This window comes from Scyliorhinus torazame, chromosome 9 (genome assembly GCF_047496885.1).
Source record: "Scyliorhinus torazame isolate Kashiwa2021f chromosome 9, sScyTor2.1, whole genome shotgun sequence".
In the NCBI taxonomy this organism is placed as follows: domain Eukaryota; kingdom Metazoa; phylum Chordata; class Chondrichthyes; order Carcharhiniformes; family Scyliorhinidae; genus Scyliorhinus; species Scyliorhinus torazame.
This window is the reverse complement of record NC_092715.1, coordinates 111,955,191-111,972,905: the sequence shown is the minus strand read 5'-3', so window position 1 is coordinate 111,972,905 and position 17,715 is coordinate 111,955,191.

Here is a 17,715-nt window from a genome sequence, read left to right as displayed (position 1 = left end):
ACTGTTGTCAGGCAGAACGCTGTCCCTGGTCAACCCACAGGTTGCCACCAACCAGTCTGACCGACTTCCTCCAATGTCAGTTCCTAAGGTCCACTTGGCGCCGAAGGGTCTGGTTTCTCCTCACCAAAATACAAATCCTGGAACAAAATGTCCTGACAAGCAGGCTGTTTCAGCTTGCGTCCTCTACCTAAAGGCACATTCAGACCAAAAATAATAAAAGAAAAAAAAAGGAAATGGGAACAAAGGAAATAAACAGGAAGGACTCTTACAGTTATGTAAAGCATTCTAGAAATTGTTGTTTTTCTTTAATATAGCAGTTGTACATGTCACTTCCGACTACCGGATGGTTGTACCCCATAAATACCAGCCAAGGTGAGCTGCAGGCCATCTCAGAATACCTGATGCACCGACTGAGCGGGAATTGTCCGGAACGTTTGAACTTCTGGTGGGAAATTCCCCTACATCAAGATCCCTCCGAAACTCTGAGTTAGTCGGAAACTTTAGATGGTCCAGATTCAATTAGCAGAATCGTTACCCAGGAAATGTGAGAAGGATTAAAACCAATCCTGCCTCCAGGGTAACTATATTACGGACACCCTTCCTCCACCCCCCCCCCAACTCTCCACGAAACCCTGTAACTGCCCCACCCTGCCAATCACCCAACTACGCCCTGACGTGACTACCTCCAAAGCCATCCTACCACCTCACCAACTTACATGCCACCCTATTTTATCACCTTCCAATATGCCACCTTGCCTTCACACTCACCTGCCAACCTACCTCCTCACCCAACTGTTACCCTATCCCTCACCCACTTACCCATCACTCTATCCTACACACACTTAATTGCCACCCTATCTCCTTACCCACCTGCCTGCCATCCTACCCCTCATCCATTTACCTACCATCCCAAACCCTCACCCACCCACCTTCACCCACTTACCTTACACACTTAATGTCTCTCTACAGCTTCTCATCGTGCTTTCAGGACACTAAATTCTCTACTTCAGAATACGGCAGTTGGTGCTGCAAAAAGGGTGTGTGACTCCATTGATGATTCCCTCCACTGCTCTTTGCCATTTTTGCTGCATTGTCTGAGTTTGGAATGGCCTTCCATCAGAACATGGGCCTAAAATATCGTAGGAAGCTAAGTTGGTAACTTTTTTGGGGTTCTGGGTCAGAACGTTTTCAAGTACCTTCAACAGGTTTTACAATGTCATAGTTCAGGGAATTTATTCCTGAAACAGGCCCTTCAGATCAACAGCAGAAACAAACACAACAGTAAGTCCAATATGTGTGCTATTGTCCAATGTACAATCGAAGAATGGGGAAAGGCTACAAGTAGATTACAGCTCTCAGTGTGTGAAGCCTATCCTATCTAGTCGTCTGGTGGATTGCTAAGAAATTTAGGGCGCAATCCATCTGCCTCGCAGCGTTTAACTCAGGATGCGGTGTGGCTCGTAAATCGCGCGAGGGTCCTCTCAGGTCATTTATGATGCTGGTTATGTCTCGCGAGGCATCATGATTTGGATTTTGCCCATTCAGGGCGGGATCCAGATTAGCATATTTAAGTGTGCAGTTAGTCTAAGGGTGCGATTTAATGAAAAAAAAACAGAGTGCCATTGCGGGCGCATTTAACAGACCTCTGTTCTTTTTTCGGGCCTTGGCGAGAAAGGCCTGCTGAGACGGTACTTAGACTCAGTTCCTGCACTGTAGAGCCCCGCTTGCCAGTGCAAGAAGAGATTGAGATGACATTTTTAAGTACATTTTTAAGACCCCGAACATAACCCCGTGATTCCCCCAAAGTCCCAACTTACGGATTGGGGTCCTCGAGCCCTCCTCACCCCACCTCATTAGGGCAGAGCACTCCCAGATCCGATCCCTGGCATGAGCAAGATGCCACATGGGCATCTTAGCAGTGACAGCCTCGCACCCTGGCAGTGCACCTGCCAACCTGGCAGTGCCACCTGTGCACCTTGGCATTGCCAATGTGGCATCCAGATGGCACTGCCAGGGTGCCCATGTGGCATTACCTGAATTAGATATCGCGAGGCATGGAGAGCCGAGTAAATCTCACAAGAGGTCTCTCGTGCGATTTACCGGCCACGTTGCGTCCTGAGTTTGACTCGGCTCTTAGATCGTGGCCTAAGTGCGACAACGGTGGGGCATTCATCGCCAAGGCCCAGAAAAGAAGCATAATCCTGTTTAATAGCACGATTTTTCTTGATGCTGCAAGTGCTGGGAAACATCCAGCTAAAACCGCCCAAAATAGGATTCTGTTTCTTTTCCATTAAATCGTGCCCTTTTCGTTATATATTTATAGCAGAATTTTGCTGTTATATTTCCAATCTAGTTATATGTGACTTCTCTTCAGAAGTAATTCATTGGGACATCCTGGAGATGTGATAACATATTGTACAAATAGTTCTTTCTCTAGGAATAGTGCCATATTCAGTCATAAACCTCCATTACATGGTGCATGTTCGGTAAGGGGTAATATGGTAATTGCTGATTCAATTAGAGGTCATGACTTAACAAATTACTGTTAATTTTAATTATTGTATTGCTGTCAAAAAGATTAATTTTGCTCAAGAAGGAATGCAGAGTTTAAACAACTAGTTTAATAGACAACTGAACATGTTTCTATCCATTTGAATTCCTTAAAGCCACAGAAGAACACTATTTCTGGCCTTGTTTTCCTTTGCCACATCATCAAACCATTAATATTTTGCAAATGAGGATTTAACAGGAGTGAGAATGCATACTGACAAGGTTCCAAGCAGATTTATTTCCTCTCACTACCACCGTAAAAAGTTGTTTTTGAAATGCATGTGCCAGCTCCTTCAATACTTCATACAGCTGGCCCATACAAACCAGGAAGGCAATACACTGGACCATGTTGAGTTCACTGGTTTCAGCTGAGGTAGGAAAGGAGTACCACAATTTTTGATTGATTGACTGATTGTCACATGTACCGAAGTACAGTGAAAAGTATTTTCCTGCGACCAAGGGAACGGACACACTACGTACATAGTAGACAAAAGAATAATCGACAGAGTACATTGACAAATGGCACATCGAGAAATAGTGATTGGTTACAATATAGAACAAGGGCGAAGCAAAGCACAAACATGGGCAAGAGCAGCATAGAGCATCGTGAATAGTGTTCTTACAGGGAATAGATCAGTCCAAGGGAGAGTCATGGCGAAGAAGCTGTTCCTATGTCTGGATGTGCGGGTCTTCAGACTTCTGTATCTTTTGCCTGATGGAAGGGTCTGGAAGAGGGCAATGCCTGTGAGCCACGATCAATTGAACAAAAACTAGAGTTGGATACAACTGAGGCTTTATTGCTCTAAGGTGTGTGGCCTCCCACAGCAGCGGTGAAATGGCTGCTGAATGGAGGACACGCATATTTATACTCCGCCTACTAGGCGGAGCCAGCAGGCAGGGACTACCGGCGAACCTGTAGTACAGGTCCTACCTTACATCACCTAATACAGGTGCAACGGTTGTTTACCACGTTCACCCCCTGTTAAAATTGAGTCTGGCAGGGGTGGTGGAGAACTATATATAGCAATGAATTTATATTTACAGTATTTGAGCAGAAAAAAAATGTCTTTTGAAGTCCGGTGCCAGTTAGAGATTTAACGGGTCTGGTGCCTTGATTTTCCGCTGGGAGCGACATAGCGGTGGCGGCGATGCCGATGCTGCCCTGATGTTCGGTGACTCCGGGAGCATGCCAAAATCCTCTTCATCCTCTGGCGTGGGCAGGGGAAGGACGGGTGGTCCTGGTGGGGTTAATGCTGGGAGCGCCGGGGAAGGGAGGGTGGCGCCGGGCCGAAAAGGTGTGTGTGTGTGGAGCCTGCTGGTGCCAGGTCCCTGAGGGAGCCAGTAACTTGCCGGCCGTCAGGGTACGCGACATAGGCATACTAGGGGTTGGCATGGAACAATTGCACCCTTTCCACCACGTGTCCGCCTTGTGGAGGCGGATGTGCCTGCGGAGCAGGACTGGTCCTGGAGCTGCGAGCCAAGTTGGGAGCGACACCCCGGATATGGACCTCCTGGGGAAGGCAAAAAGACGTTCATGGGGTGTGTTGTTAGTAGCGGTGCACAGCAGTGACCAAATGGAGTGGAGTGCATCAGGGAGGACCGCCTGCCAGCGAGAGGCTGGGAGGTTCCTGAACCATAGGGCCAGTTGGACGGCCCTCCATACCGTCCCTTTCTCCCTCTCTATCTGCCCGTTTCCCCGGGGGTTATAGCTGGTCGTCCTGCTGGAGGCGATACCCCTGCTGAGCACGAACTGACGCAGCTCATCGCTCATGAATGAGGATCCCCTGTCACTGTGGATGTAGGCGGGGAAACCGAACAGAGCGAAGATAGTGTTTAGGGCTTTGATGACGGTGGCAGACGTCATGTCAGGCCATGGGATGGCGAAGGGGAACCTGGAGTACTCATCGACCACACTGAGAATATACGTGTTTCGGTCGATGGAGGGGAGGGGCCCTTTGAAATCCACGCTAACGCGTTCAAAGGGGCGGGAGGCCTTCACCAGGCACGCATGGTCCGGCCAGTAGAAGTGCGGCTTGCACTCTGCACAAACCTGGCAGTCCCTGGTGATTGCCCATACTTCCTCGACGGAGTAGGGCAGGTTGCGGGCCTTTATGAAATGGTACAACCGTGTGACTCCCTGGTGACAAAGGCTGTCGTGCAGGGTCTGGAGTCGGTCTACTTGTGCGCTGGCACATGTACCTCGGCATAGGGCGTCTGGGGGCTCGTTGAGTTTGCCGGCGCGATACAAAATCTTGTAATTATAGGTGGAGAGCTCGATCCTCCACTGCAAGATTTTATCGTTTTTGATCTTGCCCCGCTGTGTGTTATTGAACATGAAGGCTACCGACCGTTGGTCAGTGAGGAGAGTGAATCTCCTGCCGGCCAGGTAATGCCTCCAATGCCGCACAGCTTCAACGATAGCTTGGGCCTCTTTTTCAATGGATGAGTGCCGAATTTCTGAAGCATGAAGAGTGCGGGAAAAGAATGCCATGGGTCTGCCTGCCTGATTGAGGGTGGCGGCTAGGGTGACGTCCGATGCGTCGCTCTCTACTTGAAAGGGCAGTGTCTCGTCTACTGCGTGCATCCCGGCCTTGGCGATATCGGCTCTGATACGGGCGAAGGCCTGCTGTGCCTCGTCCGTCAGGGGAAAATGGGTGGACTGTATGAGTGGGCGGGCCTTGTCCGCATAGTTTGGGACCCACAGGGCGTAGTACGAGAAGAACCCCAGGCAGCGTTTGAGGGCCTTGGGGCAGTGGGGGAGGGGATGCTCCATGAGGGGGCGCATGCGGTCGGGATTGGGCCCCAGGACTCCGTTCTGGACCACATAGCCAAGTATGGCTACGCGGGTCGTGCTAAACATGCACTTCTCCTTGTTGTAGGTGAGGTTGAGGAGAGTGGCGGTGTGGAGAAATTTGGCAAGGTTGGCATCGTGGTCCTGCTGGTCATGGCCGCAGATGGTGACGTTGTCTAGGTACGGGAAGGTGTCCCGCAAACCGTACCGGTCGACCATTCGGTCCATCTCCCTTTGGAAGACCGAGACTCCGTTAGTGACGCCGAAGGGAACCCTGAGGAAGTGATAGAGACGACTGTCTGCCTCGAAAGCTGTGTATGGACGGTCTGATTTACGGATGGGGAGCTGGTGGTAGGCGGATTTCAGGTCCACCATTGAGAAGACCCGGTACTGTGCAATCTGATTGACCATATCAGATATGCGTGGGAGGGGGTACGCGTCGAGCTGCGTGTACCTATTGATGGTCTGGCTGTAGTCCACGACCATTCTGTGTTTCTCCGCAGTTTTAACGACTACCACTTGGGCTCTCCAGGGGCAGTTGTTGGCCTCGATGATCCTCTCCCGAAGCAGCCGCTGGACCTCGGGCCTGACGAAGGTCCTGTCCTGGGTGCTGTACCATCTGCTCCTGGTGGTGGCGGGTTTGCAATGCGGGGTTTGATTGGCGAAGAGGGAAGGCGGATCGACTTTTAGCGTCGCGAGGCCGCACACAGTGAGGGGTGGTAGGGGCCCGCCAAATTTGAGGGTTAGGCTCTGGAGGTTGCAGTGGAAGTCCAGGCAGAGTAGCAAGGCAGCGCAGAGGTTAGGGAGGATGTAGAGGCGGAAGCCGCTGAATTCTACGCCCTGGACCGTGAGTGTGACCGTGCAGAATCCCCAGATCACGACGGAATGGGATCCGGAGGCCAGGGAAATTCTTTGGTTGGCGGGGTGTACCATGAGGGAGCAGCGCCTTACCGTATCCAGGTATATGAAGCTTTCGGTGGTCCTGGAGGCCAGCAGGCGAGAGGTCACGTGGGCGTTGATTTTTACACTGGTCGATGCGGTGGCCAGGTTGTGCGGACAAGACTGGACGATCGTCACTGAGGCGAGTCGTGGTCAGTCGTCGCTGACGTCGGATGATGGGTAGACTGGGGGGCCCAGGTCCTGGAATGCTGTCGGTGTCCATGTCCCGTGGGGGAGACAAGATGGCGGCGCCTGAAGATCCTGCGGGGGACAAAATGGCCATGTTGCAGGGGTTGGACAAGATGGCGGCACCCATGGGCTGCACTGGACTAAGGGGGAGAAGATAGCGGTGCCCACTGGCCGCGCGTGGCCCCGGGAGGTGAAGATGGTGGAGCCCACTGGCCGCGCCTGGTCCGGGGTGGTAAAGATGGCGGCGCCCATTGTGTGTAGGCTAGGGGGGTGGGACGTTAGCGGCGACTGCGTGGGCCTGGCACATCGCGGCGAAGTGCCCCTTTTTGCCGCAAGCCTTGCAAAGGGCATTGCGGGCCGGGCAGCATTGGCAAGGGTGCTTCTGCTGGCCGCAGAAGTAACATCGAGGACCCTCGGGGTGTGCGGGCTGGCGTGTGGCGCAGGCGTACTGGCTGGGTAAGGCACCCGCTTGGGCGGCCGTATGTGGGGTCCATGAGGGGTAGGAGGGGTGGGCCGCGCGGCTGGTGGGCTATGCCTGAATGTTACATGAGGCAACCGACATGGAGAGCGCTAGCTTCTTTGTTTCAGCTAGGTCGAGCGTGGCCCCTTCTAACAGTCTTTGGCATATGAGGTCCGACCCAATCCCCGTTACGAACGCGTCCCGCATAAGAAGGTTGGAACGTTCGGTGGCCGTAACGGCCTGACAGTCACAGTCCCGGACGAGTGGGATTAGGGCCCGCCAGAAGTCTTCTATGGACTCACCAGGGAGTTGAGAGCGAGTGGCGAGTACATGCCTGGCGAAGAGTGTGTTTGTTTTCTGTGCGTTGTTTTCTTTGAGAAGCGCCATGGCGTCGGCATAGTTCAGGGCATCCTGGATCAGCGGAAACACGTCGAAGCTTAACCTTGAGTACAGGATCTGTATCTTCTGAGCCTCCGGAACAGGGGTGGTCGCTGAGATGATGTACGCCTTGAAGCAAGCTAACCAGTGATTAAAGCCCTTTTTGGCGTCGCTTGATTGCGGATCCAGCTGCAGGCAATCTGGTTTGAATCGGAGGTCCATCATTTAGAAAATCTTAGAGCAATAAATTGATGCACGATCAATTGAACAAAGACTAGAGTTGAATACAACTGAGGCTTTATTGCTCTAAGATGTGTGGCCTCCCACAGCAGCTGGCAAAATGGCTGCTGAATGGAGGACATGCATATTTATACTCCGCCTACTGGGCGGAGCCAGCAGGCAGGGACTACCGGCGAACCTGTAGTACAGGTCCTACCTTACATCACCTAATACAGATGCAATAGTGGTTTACCACAGCCTCCGTGTGAGGGGTCTCTGACAATGCGGTCTGCCTTCTTGAGGCAGCGGGAGACGTAGACAGAATCAATGGGAGGATGGCAAGCTTGTGTGATAGGTTGGGCTCAGTTCACCACACTCTGCAGTTTCTTGTGCTCTTGGGCCGAGCAGTTGCCATACCAAGCTGCAATGCAGCCGGATGGCACATGTGTAGAAGTTTGTGAGAGTCGCTGCAGACATGCCGAATTTCTTTAGCTTCCGTAAGAAATAGAGACGTTGTTGGGCTTTCTTGACTGTTGCATCAACGTGAGTGGACCAGGACAGATTGTTGGTGATGGTGACCCCTCTGGAACTTAAAGTTATTGACCATTTCAACTTCGGAGCCATTGATGTAGATGGCAGGAGGGGGGTGGGGGGGGGGGGGGGGGGGGGTTGTGGTATGCTTCCTGAAGTCGATGATTAGTTCCTTATGTCTTTCTGACATTTAGAGAGAGTTTGTTTTCGATCCACCATGCAACCAAGTGATCTATCTCCTTTCTGTAGTCTGATTCGTCATAGTTTGAGATACGACCCACCACATTCGTATCATCCGCAAACTTATAGATCAAATTGGAGTTAAATCGTGCCACACAGTCGAGGAAGTTAAGGATCCAGTTGCACAGGGAGGGGTCAAGTCCAAGATTGTAGAGTTTGGTTATTAGTCTTGTCGGGATAATGGTATTGAAGATGGAACTGTAGTCTATGAACAGCAGTCTCACGTAGGTGTCCTTGTCGAGGTGTTCGAGTGTTGATTGTAGATCCAGGGAGATAACATCTGCTGTGGGTCGGTTGCGGTAATAGGTGAACTGCGATGGATCGAGACTGTCTGGGAGGCTGGCATTGATCCGTCTCAGGACTAGCTGCTCAAAGCATTTCATGATAACAGACATAAGGGCCACCGGTCGGTAGTTTTTGAGGCAAGCTTCCTTGTTCTTCTTTGTTACTGGTATTATGGTGGCCTTGAAGGAGGTGGGGACGTCAGAGCAGAGAAGTGAGGTGGTGAAGATATATGCGAATACACTCGCCAGCTGGTCAGTGCACACTCTGAGTGTTCACACAGGGACTCCGTCAGGGCCCATCACCTTCCGCGGGTTCACTTTCAAGAATTCAGCTCTTACCTCTGAGGCTGTAATAGTGGGTATGAGTGTGCCCAGAGCTATTGGGTGGCACTGATGTATCAGCTGACTGTTCAAAGCAGGCATAGAACTTGTCCAGTTCATCGGGGAAGGATGCTCCAGCCCCAGAGAGTCCACCTGGTCTTGCTTTGTAGCCTGTGATCTCGTGTAAGCCCTGCCATAGATGTTGTGGGTTTGTGCCGTTGGCCTGGGACTCCAGTTTGATCCGGTATTGTCTTTTGGCATCCCTGATGGTTTTCTGCATGTTGTACCTGGATTTCTTATATCGGTCAGGGTTGTCAGACATGAACGCCTCCGTACGGAAATTCAGCAGGGAATGAACCCTTTGGTTGAGCCAGGGTTTCCGATTGGGGAACACCGATATTTTCTTGGTTTAGCTCTTGGTAAGGGAAGGGAAAATTGGCCTTGAAACATGTAGCGCAACAATTACTCACTCAAGTCGAGAAGAGATTAAATCAATCGAGGCTTTATTAAGCAAGACTTGTTCCCCAGCAGCTCAGTTACAGAATGCGGCTGCTGGGAGAACACAAGCTCTTATACTCCGCCTTCAGGGCGGAGCCAGCAGGTGGCAGATCCAACCAGGACCCGGGACCTGTCAGCCAATAGCCTCTCGACTTCACAGGTACCATACTACCCCTAATACATACCACCATATTCACCCCTTGTTAAAAAAGAACCCGGCGGGGTGGTGGTTCACATGGTGGTAGGGGTTTACAAGGCTGGTCCTGGAACTGATTTCATACAGTGGCTATGCATTTAGCCCAACAGTTAACTATGTACAGGTTGTCAGAATTATTTACAAGTTCGTTTTCCTTTTCTTGTTGTGTCACGCGGATTCCACGAGTCGAGCGGGCGCCCTGGTCATCCTTGTCGATTGCCTCAGCCCCGGTGGTGGTGCCGGTGCTGGCTCGGGCACTGTCGTCTCTGGGAGCGTTGCGCTGTTCATTCCTGTTTCTTTACTCCTGGGTGGGCACGGGAGGAGGACCGATCCCCCCGGGAAGGGGGCGGTCGCGGGGTGCGCCGGTGGCAGGGAGGGGGTGATCGGTGTCGGGGGTGTGTGTGTGTGTGTTTCCGGCGGGCACCAGGTCCCGCAGGGAGACCGTGTCCTGTCGGCCGTCGGGGTACACCACGTAGGCGTACTGAGGCTTTGTGTGGAGAAGGTGAACCCTCTCGACCAACGGGTCCGATTTGTGCGCCCGCACATGTTTTCGGAGCAAGATGGGTCCAGGGGCTGCCAGCCAGGTCGGCAGCGACGTTCCGGAGGAGGACTTCCTAGGGAAGACAAGGAGGCGCTCGTGAGGCGTTTAGTTAGTGGTGGTACACAGCAGCGACCGGATGGAGTGGAGGGCATCCGGGAGGACTTCCTGCCACCGGGAAACTGGGAGATTCCTGGACCGTAGGGCCAGTAGGACGGTCTTCCAGACTGTACCATTCTCCCTCTCTACCTGACCGTTCCCCCGGGGGTTGTAGCTGGTCGTCCTGCTCGAGGCAATGCCCTTGCTGAGCAAGAACTGACGCAGCTCGTCACTCATGAAGGAGGACCCCCTGTCGCTATGGATGTACGCGGGAAAACCGAACAGCGTAAAGATGGTGCCAAGGGCTTTAATGACTGTGGCCGCTGTCATGTCGGGGCAGAGGATGGCGAAGGGGAAACGGGAGTACTCGTCCACCACGTTCAGGAAGTATGCGTTGCGGTCGGTGGAGGGGAGAGGGCCTTTGAAATCCAAACTGAGGCATTCAAAGGGACGGGAATCCTTTATCAAGTGCGCTCTATCTGGCCTGAAAAAGTGCGGTTTGCACTCTGCGCAGATTTGGCAGTTCCTGGTGGCTGTACGGTCCTCCTCAACCGAGTAGGGGAGGTTGCGGGACTTCACGAAATGGTAGAATCGAGTGACCCCCGGGTGGCAGAGGGCCTCGTGGAGGGCTTGGAGGCGGCCTCCTTGTGCGTTGGCACATGTGCCACGGGATAGGGCATCGGACGGCTCGTTCAGCTTTCCGGGACGACACAAGATCTCATAGTTATAGGTGGAGAGCTCAATCCTCCACCTCAAGATCTTGTCATTGTTGATTTTGCCCCGCTGTGCATTATCGAACATAAAGGCTACCGACCGTTGGTCAGTGAGGAGAGTGAATCTCCTGCCGGCCAGGTAATGCCTCCAATGTCGCACAGCTTCCACTATGGCGTGGGCTTCCTTTTCCACTGAGGAGTGGCGGATTTCTGAGGCGTGGAGGGTCCGGGAGAAAAAGGCCACGGGTCTGCCCGCTTGGTTGAGAGTGGCAGCCAGAGCTACATCGGATGCGTCGCTCTCGACTTGGAAGGGGAGGGACTCGTCGATTGCGTGCATCATGGCCTTTGCGATATCCGCTTTGATGCGGCTGAAGGCCTGGCGGGCCTCTGTCGACAGGGGGTAGGAAGTGGACTGTATTAACGGGCGGGCCTTGTCTGCGTACTGGGGAACCCACTGGTCGTAATACGAAAAGAAGCCCAGGCAGCGTTTCAGGGCTTTGGAGCAGTGGGGGAGGGGAAATTCCATGAGGGGGCGCATGCGTTCGGGGTCGGGGCCTATCACTCCATTGCGCACTACGTATTCCAGGATGGCCAGACGGTTGGTGCTAAAAACGCATTTTTCCTCATTATAGGTGAGATTCAGGGCGTTAGCGGTCTGGAGGAATTTGCGGAGGTTGGCGTTGTGGTCCTGCTGGTCATGGCCGCAGATGGTTACATTGTCGAGGTATGGGAACGTGGCCCGCAAACCGTGCTGATCAACCATTCGGTCCATCTCCCGTTGGAAGACCAAGACCCCGTTCGTGACGCCGAATGGGACCCTTAATAAGTGGTAGAGCCGCCCGTCTGCCTCGAAGGCCGTGTACTTGCGGTCACTCGGGCGGATGGGGAGTTGGTGGTATGCGGACTTGAGGTCCACGGTGGAAAAGACCTTGTACTGTGCAATCCGATTGACCATGTCGGATATGCGGGGGAAAGGGTACGCATCGAGCTGCGTGTACCTATTGATGGTCTGACTATAGTCTACGACCATCCTCTGCTTCTCCTCGGTCTTCACAACTACCACCTGGGCTCTCCAGGGACTATTGCTGGCCTGGATTATGCCTTCCTTCAGCAGCCGCTGGACTTCAGACCGGATAAATGTTCGGTCCTGGGCGCTGTACCGTCTGCTCCTAGTGGTGACGGGTTTGCAATCCGGGGTGAGGTTCGCAAACAAGGAATGCGGTTCAGCCTTGAGGGTCACGAGATTGCAGATGGTGAGTGGGGGTATTGGGCCGCCGAATTGGAACGTAAGGCTCTGGAGGTTACACTGGAAATCTAACCCCAAGAGAGTGGGAGCGCAAAGTTGGGGAAGGACATAAAGCCTATAGTTCCTAAATTCCCTCCCTTGCACCGTTAGGTTCGCGATGCAGAACCCCTTGATCTCTACGGAATGGGATCCCGCTGCCAGGAAATTCTTTTGGGTACTCGGACGAATAGAGAGAAAACAGCGTCTTACCGTGTCCGGGTGGATAAAACTTTCCGTGCTCCCAGAGTCAATTAGGCATGGCGTCTCATACCCGTTGACCAGCACCGTTGTCGTTGCCGTTTGGAGCGTCCGGGGCCGCGATTGGTCCAGGGTCACCGAAGCCAGTCTCGGTTGCTGCACCGTGGCGCTTTCTTCCGACCCCGTGGAGTTACAGCCGTCTATGCTGGGGTCCTTGGCTATCAGCCAAGATGGCGGCGTCCATGGATCGCACACGGTCGGGGGTGGACAAAATGGCCACCCCCATGGATCGCACATGGCCAGGGGGTCACAAGCTGGCCCCTCCTCCCCGCGTGGTGTCCGGGGCCCAAGATGGTGGAGCCCGCGGGCCGCACATGGAGCGCTGGGGGGGTTGAGTCTGCTGTCCCCGTTCTCCCCCGGAGATTGCGGCGAACCCCCGGGACTGGCACACCGCTGCGTAATGCCCCTTTTTGCCGCAGTTTTTACAGATAGCTGAGCGGGCCGGGCAGTGCTGCCGGGGGTGTTTCGCCTGCCCGCAAAAATAGCAGCGGGCCCACCAGGATGGTCTGATGCTCTAGCCGTGCAGGCTTGCGGGGGGGTGGGGGGTGCCGGGGAGTCGGTCGCAACGGGGGTCCACGGAGCCCAACGGGCTGCCGCACGGTCAGGGCCGTAGGCGCGGGCATTTTGTGAGGCCACGTCGAGGGAGGCCGCAAGGGCCCGTGCCTCAGTGAGTCCTAATAAGTCTCTTTCTAACAGTCTTTGGCGAATTTGAGAAGAAGTCATACCTGCCACAAAAGCATCCCTGATTAGGAGTTCCGTGTGCTCGTTTGTGCTCACCGACGGGCAGTTGCAGTTCCTTCCCAAAATCAAGAGCGTTCTGTAGAACGCGTCGAGCGATTCTCTGGGGACTTGCCGTCTCGTCGCGAGTTGGTGGCGTGCGTAGACCTGGTTTATGGGCCGAATGTAGACAGCTTTCAGCATGGCGAGCGCCGTCGGAAAATCCTCCGCGTCTTCGATGAGCGTGTAGATCTCCGGGCTCACGCTGGAATGCAGGACCTGCATTTTCTGATCTTCCGTGGTCCGGCCGGGGGCCGTTCGAAGGTAACCTTCGAAGCATGCTAGCCAGTGTTTAAACACGGCCGCCGAGTTTGCTGCATGGGGGCTGATTCGCAGACACTCTGGGGCGATAAATTGTAGCGCAACAATTACTTACTCAAGTCGAGACGAGATGAAATCAACCGAGGCTTTATTAAGCTAGACTTGTTCCCCAGCAGCTCAGTTACAGAATGCGGCTGCTGGGAGAACTCGAGCTCTTATACTCCACCTTCAGTGCAGAGCCAGCAGGCAGAAGATCCAACCAGGACCCGGGACCTGTCAGCCAATAGCCTCTCGGCTTCACAGGTACCATACTACCCCTAATACATACCACCACAAAACATTGTTATAATCAGGTGAGAAAGAGGTGAACTTGCATCCCTCTATTCAACCTCCTCAGTTGGTCACAACAAAGGTTTAAGTTTATTTTTTCAGGAGGATATGCCTTTGCCAAATCCCAAAAAATTAAACTATTAAGCTGCGAGCAATAAAGAACCAATCAAACAATGTTTCTTGAGTTAAAGAAAGAGCAAATTTATTAATCACTAAACCCAAGAATAAAGTATAAAAAATGAACACAGAGGAATCAGAAATGAGGGAAGTTGGAGCCCAATAAAAAAAATGAAATGAATACACAGTTAAGTGTCCTTTGATTGTCCTTGAGGTACAGCTGATTGGATTGGCTGGTTAGATGCAGAAGATTTTGCAATTATTACAAGACCTCTGTCCACTGATAGATTTCTAGTAATATTGTCTTTTGAACTGGTTGATGCATCTTTTCCTAAAGAGAGAGAGAGAGCTTTCAGCCTTTCTCTTCTGCTGAGGTCTTCTTACAAACTCTCATTCAGTGGCTGCAGCCTGCCTGTGGACAGACATTGACAGATGTTGTTTCAAGATTCCAGTACTTTGCATTTTCACGTATCTTCCTTAAAATGTGACGAGTTTCAATGGATCATGAATTCCCGTACCAGCCTCCCCGAACAGGCGCCGGAATGTGGCGACTAGGGGCTTTTCACGGTAACTTTATTTGAAGTCTACTTGTGACAATAAGCGATTTTCATTACATTCATTATCGGAAATGACTCTCTTGTCACAATCCCCTGAGGGTGATTTATTTGTTTTTCACCTTCACCTTGGAAAGTAACCATACATTTTTTAAGCAGTTTGTTCTGTCTCATTTCAAATTGCAAAACTTCCAGCCAGTTGAAAGTTGAAAAATCATATTTTCAAAAACAAAGAGGCATAGCCCCATGCCAACACATCCCTGACCCTTAATCTCTGCTTATTGGGTGATGGCAGGATGGCTGTGATGCTGTCAAGTTTCATATGACATTATAAATGTTTCCCTTTCCCCAGCTGCTGTTTCTCTCCTTTATAATTCTGCCATCAACACCCACATCTGAAAGAATGAAACACTTTTGTTCCCCTCTGACCTTGCAAATCTCCATTGCATTTCCAACCACTCTTTGCTCTCAAAAGTATTTAAATGTTATTTGCTCCCAAATCTCTGCCTTTCTTTCTCACAATTTCTGATTTTACCTCTCCACAATAGCATCCACCTTAACAACAGCATTGATTAAAATCACAAGTAATGGCTTGCTGCCATGCTGCACTATCCCTTCTCGTACGACTCAACTTTTCTGCAGCATTTGGAATGTTCCACTTCCTCCAACAGCATCGCTTGTCCACCTGGTTTAGATTGGCTTCATCTGATTCCATTCCAGTCATAGCAAGAGTCATAAAAAATGTTTTGGATTGAGGCAGAGCAGAATTTAGTAAAATAAGGAAGGATCTGGCCAAGGCAGACTGGGAACAACTACTTGTGTGCGGAAATCTACAGAAGAGCATTGGGGGATATTCAGAAGGTACAGTCCCAACATGTCCCCTCTAGGATATTAGGAACGAGTAACAAGCCAAGAGAATCATGATTGACCAGAGATATTCAGGATATGATGAGAAGGAAAAGAGAGGCTTTTAGCAGGTACAAGGGAAGCAAATCAGTAGAGGAATTAGTGAAGTACAGTAAGTGCAAAGAGGAGCTTAAGAAAACATTTAGAACAGCAAAGAGCGATATGAGAAAGCTCTGCCTGTTAAAAGTATGTGAAATTCCAAGATATTCTCTCAGTATATCAATAGGAAGAGGATAATCAATGAACCTGATTCCCTGCTAGGTCACTGTCTGTGCGGAGTCTGCACATTCTCCCCATGTCTGCATGGGTTTCCTCCGGGTGCTCTGGTATCCTCCCACAGTCCAACGACGTGTAGGTTAGGTGGATTGGCCATGCTAAATTGCCCTTAGTGTCCAAAAGAAGGTTAGGAGGGGTTATTGGATTAGGGGGATAGTGTGGAAGTGAGGGCTTAAGTGTGTCGGTGCAGACTAGATGGGCCGAATGGCCTCCTTCTGCACTGTATGTTCTATGTTCTATGAAAGAGTAGTGTCATTAGGGATCAAGGAGGAAATCTGTGAGTGGAGGCAGAGGACTTTGGTAGGGTGTTGAACAAATACTTCACAAAAGAGAATGAGAACGTTGGTATGGAAATCAAGGAGAGAGACTGCGAGGTTCTTGAGAAAATTGACAAAGGGATCAGCAAGGTATTGGTGGTGTTCACGGGCTTAAAAGTGGACAGATCTCCAGGTCCAGATGAATTGTGTCCAAGACTACTGTGGGAGGAGTGGGAAGAGATTGCAGGAGCTCTAACCCAAACTTTTAATTCCTCTTTGGCCACTGGGGAAGTGCCAGAGGACTGGAGAACAACTAACATGGTTCCACTATTTAAGAAGGGTTGTAGAAATAAGCCAGGGAAGTACAGACCAGAAAGTCTCCCGTCAGTAATAGGGAAACTACTGGAGAAACATCTGAAGGAGCGAACCTATCTCCACTTGGAGAGACAAGGTTTGATCAGGTTTAGTTAGCGTGGCTTTGTCAGAGGGAGGTCATGTCAAACAACTTATATTTTTTGAGGAGGTGACCAGGTGTGCAGATGAGGGTAGTGCAGTTGATGTAGTTCATATGGATTTCAGCAAAGACTTTGGCAAGGCCCCACATGGGAGACTTACAAAGAAGGCAAATGCACATGGGATACAGGGTAACTTGATAAGGTGGATTTATAATTGGCTTAGTTGGAGGAGACAGACAATGACAGGTGATGACAGACGGTTGCTTTCGTGACGAGAAGCCAGTGTCCAGTGGTGTACCACAGGGATCCATGCTGGGCCCCCTATTATCCGTCATTTATATAAACAACATAGATGGCTATGTGAAGGATAGGATCAGTAAGTTTGCGGATGACACAAAGATTGATTGGATGGTTGACAGTGAAATTCAGTGTCTTGGGTTACAGGATAGAAAGATGGGATGGTCAAATGTGCAAATAAGTGGCAGCTATAAATTAACCCTGAAAAGTGTGAGGTGATACATTTTGGAAGGAGTAATTTGAACAGAAAGTATTCAATTAATTACATGATACCAGGAAGTTTGGAGCAACAAAGCAACCAGTGCCACTTGGAATATAATCAATTCCAATGAGAAATGGTGCGGGATTTGCCGCATTCGCGATTGACACTCAGGAGGCTGATAAGCTGCAGCTGCATATACGCACTTCACTCCCCCCACACACACACACGCACATCATAGCCAACAAGATAGCGACAAGACTTTCGCAGACGCAGAGCTTGAGACCCTCCTGGACGCCATAGAGGAGAGGAGGGTGACCCTGTACCCTGACCGAGGAAGGAGGCTGCCAGCCGCCGCCGTTCATCATGCCTGTGCACAGGTGGCGAAGGCGGTCAGTGCCATGGGCAACACCGTCCAGACCTGCCAGCAGTGCTGTAAACAACTGCATGACCTCCTCAGGGTGGCAAGGGTGAGCAGGCAGCACTGTGCCCCTGGCCCTAACCCCCATCCCAGGCAACCCATAACCCTACACCCCTCCCTAACCGGAGGGTGGCCGAACCCCCACCCTGCACCACATGTTGGCACCCTATCGGTCACCATGGTCAGGTGCCCTGGCCACTGAGGCCACCAACTGCCCACACCCTGGGCTGCATACGTCGGACTAACTAACACTGTTCTTTTCTGTTTCCTGACCTCCACCCTACCCCCCCCAAGAGAAAGCAGTGTCAACCGCTCGGAGTGGTTGAATACAGGAGGGGGGGGGGGGCACCGGACCTATAGCCCCTTATTGTGGCTG